Genomic DNA, 9,307 nt, shown 5'->3' with positions numbered 1-9,307 from the left:
TTAAAAATATAAATCAATGGACTTGAAATTAACCTCATTTAGGAGAAACTCATATAGAAGTTAAACCAATGTAAACCAATTGGAAAAATTAGAAGGCCAAACATGTATCAAACCTACCTTGACGAGTAAACACCTGACTTTTTGCCAATGGGAAAGATATGATAGAGAAGGGTATAGAATACAAATGTCCTTGTAAAATCTTCAGGTGGAGAAAAAAGGAATTCCCAGTAAATGGTGACTTCCTTTCAAATACTCTTATTTCTAGATAATATTTTATTTATTATATCAAGCCCCACAGCTTTAGGGAAACTTCTAACTAAAACCCACAGTAACTAAAGAGAATTTGGTTTACCACATTAGACAAACAAATTTAGTTAAGAATGATTTTCAAGGAGATTGTGAAACAATAGTTGAGTGAATAATTCATCCAACATACTCTTGAATAGACACTGCAGATGGTCAATGGGTTGTATTAAGAATTAAATAAAAGAGTATATATAACAGGTTACATTGACTGTGGGAAAGGCAGAATTTAGTGACTCCAAGTTTGTCCCTCAAAATTACTAAAATTGAACATCACCTAAAGAGCAATGGAAAACCTCAAAGTGGGCACAAGTGGACTATATCACCTTTTAAGCAAGTGATTATGGAGAATAGGTATAAGATATTATATTTTTTAAAATGCATGATTGACGTAAGATGGGCAATTCATGTGACTAAAATGAATGAAAACTTGTGGTTAGTCCATGAACTCTATTAGCAGCATTAAATGACAGAAGAACTGAAAAAAGTTTCCATGATACTGACTAGATCTTTTATGGCAAACTTTTCTCAGGACTTGGACAAGAACCATTGAAGAAAGTGATATGGGTTGCCTTCTACGTGCATGGTAAGTGTTAAAATTATACCTATTTTATAGGTGAGTAAATTGAAACCGACAGGTTTTAATTGACTGGTTCCAGCTCACTAGATAAAAAAAGGCAGGATTTCACTTCAACTCTTTCTGATTCAGTGAAGTTTTCTGTTCACTATAAGAATCAGACATACATGTGCATTAACTAAAATAGAACATTATAAACATGTAAACCTACAATTATGAAAAAGAGAGACAGAGACAGAGAAACAGAGAGACTGCTGAGTTGAATGCATGGACAAAGAGAATAGCTATTACCGTTTTTCATTAAGCACAGTTATTCTCCCTTAATGATCTATATAATCTCATTGGTACAGGTCCAGAAAATTCCTAAATATGCAATACTCTTAATGCTAAACAAGTTCATATTTAAAAAATTTTGTTGGAAGACACAGATCTATGGCATATTGGGAAAAGCAAGGGATTTAATTAAAAAAAAAAAACATGAATTTTACAGCTACTACAACTATACAACTACAGCTAACTCAGTTACATTGGACCAGTCATGTCATCCCTGAATATCTCTTTCCTCATTTGAGAGGGGCTAACATTTATATTAACTATCTCACAGAATTTTATGATGTGTTAAAGTGTGAAGCACAAAATAAAGACAAGCTATCATCATCAATATTAATTATTATGCTATGAAATTTGGCAGTACCAAATGTGCTTAACAGGAATTGATTCTACTCCCCATCAATCAAGGAATGTGAAAAGACAAAGATAATTTTGACATATGTAATGACATGATATACACATTTAATGCATACATAATGTATGTATATGTGTGTATGTATGTCTGTATATATATATATGTTTGTGCACTCTACTTTTTACTAACATAAATATGTAAAGAAACTGGAACTCAATCACATCTTCATACCTCAATATCATGTATTCTCATGCTATGACAGCAGAATTATTTTCTGTGCTCTTTTAAGAGACCAAAGTAGTATAAGATGATTCAAATCAATGTTCAAACATATTACCTTTACTATTTGTTGTTGTGTGTTTTTTTAAAGCAATTAGGGTTAAGTAACTTGCCCAAGTTTACACAGCCAGTTTTGTGTGTGTGTGTGTGTGTGTGTGTGTGTGTGTGTGTGTGGGTGGGTGGGTGTGGGTGTGGGTGTTACGTATCTGAGGCTGGAACTGATCTCGGGTCCTCCCAACTCCGGGGCTGGCGCTCTTACTCATTGCGCCACCTAGTCGCCCCAACCTTTACTCTTTGTAATGTAACTAAACTATTGAACAGTATAATAAAATTACACATCTGAGTCATTTTATAATGTATATTCTTAGATTTATCAGTTATGGCTCTTCGGGGTCCTCACAGGCATGTTGCTATTTAATTGTAGCTTAGAGATAAGCTTTGGTATAGCTACCAGAAAAGTTGTCAATGAAAACATGAAAAGCAAAGGGAAACAATACATAAATGTACATTTCTCCACAGAGGTTTCCAGGTCAATAAAGCAAAAGAATAAAATGCATAGATATGCAAGCAGCATATTTTCATCTGTAACTGATATACTCTTACTAGAGCATGGTTCATTACATAAAAGAAAACTATGCTCAAGGTTTTCTGATTACTTCTGAAAAATGGCCAAATTATATAAGCAGAAATACTTCAAAAACTGTACCTTTCAATACAGGATAATTCATGAAGCAAAAAAAAAAAAAGTTTACAGTTGTGATTAGAAAGTAGATAGTTTTTTCAAGTCCATTCAGACATTTTCGTCTCTATCACTGAATTCCCTCTTGAGGATTCTTTTTTCCCAGTGTTTGTTTCTTTCTTAGTACACCTGTTTCAATTACATAATAAAGGTTAGAAAAATAAGAGAAAAATAGTTTAAAAGGGCTATGTTGTTCGAACTAAAAATAAATGTGAAGATTGTTACCAAAAATGGACTTCAACTGCATGAACAGAGAATTCTTTAAATGGACATTACCTTTTCAAATTCCTACAAAGCAAGGTACCCATGTGATAATTATTCATTTATTAAAATATGAATAATGATTATTTTGACTTTAATTTGGGGATTTCATATTTGATATAACATGTTTTTATCAAATGGAGACAAGGAAAGAAATATGTTTCACTTATGAGAGTTATTCAGAAATATTGAGAAATCTGGGTTCATATTCTGTCTCTAACACTTAAATGTCCTAGAGACATATATAATTGACCTAAAATATCCAACTTTACTTTCTTTTTCTGTAAAGTGGGGACAACAACATAATGCTTTCATGGTTATTGTGAGGAAAAGATTTTATGAATAAAAGAACAAAAGTGCAGTTTTTATTACCAATTGAAAAGTATTTATTAATCATCTACTATGGGTCAGGCACTAGACTAAGTGATGGGGATGTAAATAGAAAGAATTAAATAATCTTTACAATGAGCTTACATTCAAATAATAACAATATTGTGATTTTGGTTAGACAAAAGGAAGAAAGACTTGACAATTATGGAAACTAGGGTTATTTTACTTATGGATTATATAGAGATTGTACATATCCTTAGAAATAGATAAAATTCTCATAATTTTTGGCTACAGTACATAGAATATGACTGAGAATAGCTGTGTAAAGTTCTATCACGAGTCGGGAATGTTTCAGTATCCATCAGGGTGGTATCAGTGTTGCTTGTTTTGGGGGAAGTGGAGGAGGTTATCTTCTCTCCCCCTCTTTCAAATCATCAGGATCTAAAAGTTCAAGCATTTTTATTCCTCAACCTTCACCTCTGGAGATGGTAGCACAATGGATAGACTAAATGATTCTATCCCTTTCAGGTACAGAGACTTGGCTCATAGAAGTCAGAGGCTTTCCTGGGACAGGAAAAAGGGGAACCACAGGACAGAACCAAAATTTTCAGGAATCCCACGTCCATCACCCCCACTACAAAAGCACAGGACATCCCCAGCTCTGCTTCCACTGTACATACTGTTTCCCCAAATCCTCCCCCAGAGCTCACTAAAGTCAGCCTCTATAAAATTACATTTCAGAGATTTGCTCTTTCTACCACACCCATTACAGAAGAGTACAATGAATAAGAAATGAAAAATTGCAACTCAATAAAAAATATCCCTTGATATTAAGGAGCTATGGGTAAAAATGTCCTCTAGAATTCAAATTGAACTGTCAATGATAAGGTAGAAGAAGTGAAAATGGATAAATCAAATTGGATCATAAGTTTGAATCACCTCCAGCTCCTGAGCTATGATCCCCTCAATCCTTATTAAAAGAATTAAGGGAGAGTTTTACGTTATTTTTGCTTTCTGAAAACACGTACACACACACACACACACACACACACACTTACACAGACAGACAGAGAGATAAAATAGTAATTAGAGAAATTTCAGAATGGCAGCCAAGAACAAAAAGATCAATGGAATAATGGAACAAATTAAGCTAAATAAAAAGCCTGATACAAAAGAATTACTTACAAATTATAAGTATAAATTATAAATGGAACAAACAAGATATCAATGGTTATGTGGGACAAAATAATAGATTTATTTTAAAAAAGATAGGATTTCAACTAAATGGCATATGAAAAGACACTGGAGGTGAAAAGACAACTCAAGAACTATTAAGAAAACTTTTCTAGTGCATAAATTTCTTCATTGATAAATTGAGGGGCTGAACAGATTCTTCCAATTTCCATTCCAATTTTATATTTATGATCTTACAATACAATAAGATCAGGTAAAAATACCAGCAAGATCAGATTTTCAGACCAGCTAGGTGGTGCAGTGAGTAGAGCAAGGGCCCTTGAGTCAGGAGCATCTAAGTTCAAATTTGGCCTCAGACACTTAACACTAAGTAGCTGTGTGACCTTGTGCAAGTTCTTTCACCCAATTTCTCTATCTTCCCCCCTCCAAAAAGACCAAAAAGAAAAAAAAAAGATCAGATTTTTATCATGCTTAATCAAGGGAAATAAAATTGTTGAATTGTAAAATTTTAAACATAAATGATTACATGCCTAAAAAAGGAAAAAAAAACATTATTTTTTAAAATTAACACCAGAATTCTTAAATAACAAAGTATAAACATTGTACATTTGGAAAAACAAGTCTAAGAAGGTGATCCAATCCCAAAACTAAATACACTGCAATAATTACAATAGTATCTCAAAATGAAAGAATTCATTTCAAGTATATAAAATCTGAAAGAATTCTTTAGCAAAAATCCACAAGCAATGAGACATTCCCATGAGATGGAAATAGCCAAGAGAGGCAGCTAGCTATTACAGAGTATAGAGGACTGAACCTGTAGTTAGGAATCAATGAGTCAAAATCTAGTTTCAGACACTTACCTTTCATGTGGCCCTCACAAAATCACTTCACCTTTACTTGCCTAAGTTCCCTGAGCTGTAAAATGGAGATAATAACAGCACATTGTCATTTTGAGAAATGATAATTTTGTGAAGTGTCTGGTACATAGTAGTCACTATATAAATGCACATTCCTTTCCTTTCCCCTTACCTTTCTATTTTCATATTGGAGGGGCTATGTAAAGATAAATATATTAATGTGTTTGTGGAGTTATGGATGGCTGAACCAATTTGGAGGAGCAATTTGTAACCATGTAAATTGGGGGAGAAAATGGCCACTCCTTTGAACCAGCAATTCCATTGCTTGGCCTTTATACCAAGGAAGTAATTTATTTTTAAAAACCCAATATACACCAAAATATTTATAATAACACTTTCTATGGTAGCAAAGAAGTAGAAATAAAGTAAATGTCTATTGGTAGAAGAATAGCTAGGCAAATTATGAGACATCAAGTTAATGGGATATTAGTGTACTGTCAGAAATTATAAATATGATGAAAAGAGAAAAATAAGGAAATACTGATGCAAAGTGAAGTAAGAAAAAACTGCAAAAACTAGATACAGTGAGTACAACAACTTAAATGGAAAGAACAACAAATACAAAATAATAAAAAAAGAAAGTTGATAAGGTGCAAAGACTAAACTTATAAGAAAATTCTATGAGAAAACATACCCAGTCCTTTCACTGTATTGCAGATGTGGGGAGGGAGGTCTGTAAGTGAAAAACATTGTGATGTTGACTTTTAAAGTTTCTTTTTATCTTTTCCTTTGAAAAAATTCTTTGTTATATTTTATATATATATATATATATATATATATATAAATAACCTGGGAGATATATAGTCCTCTTCTGGGGAAATAAAGAGGGGAGGGATATAGGAGGAAACTTAGGTAACAGAAAAACAAAATATAGCATTAAAAACTTCTTTGTTTTTTTTTAATCCCAAAGGCAAAACTTCTTTATTGATGACATAAACTATGTTGAACCTCTAGAAAGTATAAGTTTTACTAGCTTTAAAAAAGAAATATAACCTATTTTCCTTGGTACTTTTACTAGTAAAATATTAAGGGGCGGCCAGGTAGCAGAGCGAATAAGATCACCGGCTCCAGTGTTGGGATGACCTGGGGATCGAAACTGGGCTCAGACACTTAGCACCCACCCAGAAACACCTGGCCTTGTAACCTTGAGCAAGTTACTTAACCCAGATTGCTTTAAAAAATATAGTGAAATATTAAAATAAAATAGAAATAGAAAAATTAAAAACATAAAAATAATAAATTAAATTTTAAAAGCATTTAAAATATTTATATATTAGAGTAGACTTTGCTCCCTATACAAAATAGTTAGAGAGTAAAAAAGATTATTTAAAAAACTACTTGAGGATGAGCACAGGTGGCCCCATTGCCACAGGGAATTGAAGAGTGAGTTCCTGGGTTTTGAGGATCATGGTGGGGCAGAGAAGATCCTGTCAGAACCTCATGGAATAGCCTCCCACGATGGCTGGGAATGGTGACAGTGAAAAAAATGACTGATTTAGAGTCCAAAATTTGCCAGCAAATTGAGTGCTGTTTTGGTGACTTTAACCTTCAATGAGACAAATTTTTAAAGGAACAAATCAAAATAGATGATGTCTGGGTACCTTTGGAGATAATGATCAGATTAAGCAAAATAACAAAGGACTTTGATGTGATAGTGCTCTAAAGAAATCCAAGGCAGAACTCATGGAAGTTAGTGAGGATGAAACTAAAATCAAACGATCTCCAAGTAAACCCCTCCCTGAAGTAGCAGATCAGTAGAAAAATGAAATTAAAAAAAAAAAAAAAACGATCCATCTATGTTAAAGGTTTTCCAACAGATGCAACCCTTGATGACATAAAAGAATGCTTAGAAGGTAAAGGTCAAGTACAAAATATTCATATGAGGAGAACATTTCATAAAGAATTTAAGGGATCAATATTTGCTGTGTTTGACAGTGTTGAATCTGCCAAGAAGTTTCTAGGAACCCATGGACAAACATACAAAGATACAGAGCTGCTGATACTCTCTAAGGAAGATTACTTTGCAAAAAGGAAGGAAGAAAGGAAGCAAAATAAAGTAGAAGCCAAAGCAAAAGCTACACAAGAACAAGAAGAAAAATGGAGGCAAGCAGAAGATGGTGAATTGAAATCCCTGGATGAAAAAATTGGATGCTTGCTGAAATTTTCTGGTGATTTAGATGACCAAACCTGTAGAGAAGATCTTCACACACTCATGGAGAAATAACATGAATAGATTTCATTAGAGGAGCAAAAGAGGGAATAATCCTATTTAAAGAAAAGGCAAAAGAAGCACAGGACAAAGCCAATGAAATTAATAATGGAAACTTAAAATTAAGCAACAAAGATGTAACGTGGGAAGTATTAGAAGGTGTAGCAGCAAGCACCCTAAGCGTCCTCAGGGTTTGCCGCCCATACAGGTTCCTGGATCTGCTTTGATAAAGGAAATCAACTCAAAATGGGTTAACAAGCTTACTTTAATCAGTCAGACATATATCGTTTACCTTGTTCAGGGGGAAAAGTTCAGCACCCCAAACTTCAAAATATGCAGACAGAATTATCAAGACATTAACAGATCAAGTAGACAGCTTTCCAAACTGTCCAACCATTACATCCATACCCAGTCAACATCTGGGGAACATCTGGGTTTTTCAAAGCCAGGGGGCTCTGGACAACGGCTTCCCAGAATTCAGATCAAATCACAGAACACTTCTCAAAGTGAGTCCCAAAACAAAGCTACACATCAGGGCTTATATAGCCTTCTCCTGGCTCAGAGAATGTAACAACCTTTTGGACCCACTGACCAATCAAAAAGTATCAACTGAAAAACAAGCCTCCCTCCCCAGGCTCCAGGTGCACTTTAGCCTAGGGGTAGGGAAGATCTTCCAAATTTGCATTCCCATTACAGAAGGAGAGACAGAGAAAGAAACTTTGAAAAAAATCATTGAAGACTAACAGGAATCTCTAAATAAGATGATGTCAAAAGGTGGAAAATTTAAAGGAAAAGGAAGAGGAAGTGGTAAAGATGTCCAGGGTACACACATTAAAGGAAAAATTCAATTTCAAGGCAAGAAAACAAAATTTGATAGTGATGAAGAACAGAACAATGGTGATGCTGGAGAATCCCTTAAAAGGACGTGAGAAGAACCTGAAAAAGAAGAACCTGCATTGAAGCAAAGCAATTGAAAACAGAAAATGGAGCTGGAGAGCAGTAGCTTGATACAACACTTTTTATTTATTTTAATAAGTTTTAAACTGTCTCAGATTTGGGTGTCTTTAAAAAGAAAAGCAAATAAAATCCACTTCAACATCCACCTATAATAGAAGGAAAGACTTTTTGTATAACTTGTTTTTGTTGTCCAGGTATCTTTATTCAATCTGCATGATTTTTTATATGTATAGTTTTGTTCATGATAGCAAAAGTTGGCATTTCAGACATTGATCTGAACATCAAAAGAAAGCTTCTTTCAGTGAAGCCTGGTTTGTAATGAAGGAAATACCAACAAATAAAATGTATACTATATGTGTGTGTGTGTGTGTGTGTGTGTGTGTATTACTTGATACACTGTTGTTGAACCTGTGAATAAGTACATATATTTTTGTAACCATTTTGAACTTACACACAAATATTATTAATCAGTGAATTTCCTTTAATACAGCAACACTACTATTGGGTCTATACACAAAAGAGTTCAAAGAATGAGAAAATAGGATCTTTTATGTACAAAAAATATTTATAAGTGGGGCAGCTAAGTGGCACAGTGAATAGAGCACCAGCCCTGTAGTCAGGAGGTCCTGAGTTCAAATCCGACCTCAGACACTTAACACTTACTAGCCATGTGACCTTTGGCAAGTCATTTAACACCAATTTTCCTACATTCTCCCCTCCAAAAAAACATATTAATAAGAGACAAAGCCAAGATTGCAAAGAAAAGGAAGGGACTTGCCTGAAGTCTCCCAAATTCCCCTTCAAGTATCTTTAAATGATTACTTAAGTTGAGAATTCTTGGAAGATGGCAAAA

The 9,307-nt window shown here is 34.0% G+C and overlaps 1 pseudogene; it reads left to right on the top strand.

The window, feature by feature from the left end:
* Positions 1-6,746: 6,746 nt before the first annotated feature.
* Positions 6,747-8,500, top strand: LOC138169985 (lupus La protein homolog; annotated as a pseudogene).
* The last annotated feature ends 807 nt before the right edge of the window (positions 8,501-9,307 follow it).

This window comes from Petaurus breviceps, unplaced genomic scaffold (genome assembly GCF_028583685.1).
Source record: "Petaurus breviceps papuanus isolate PSGF00001 unplaced genomic scaffold, PetGlider_PUasm1.0 38, whole genome shotgun sequence".
In the NCBI taxonomy this organism is placed as follows: Eukaryota; Metazoa; Chordata; class Mammalia; order Diprotodontia; family Petauridae; genus Petaurus; species Petaurus breviceps.
This window is presented reverse-complemented; position numbering and strand designations above follow the sequence as displayed.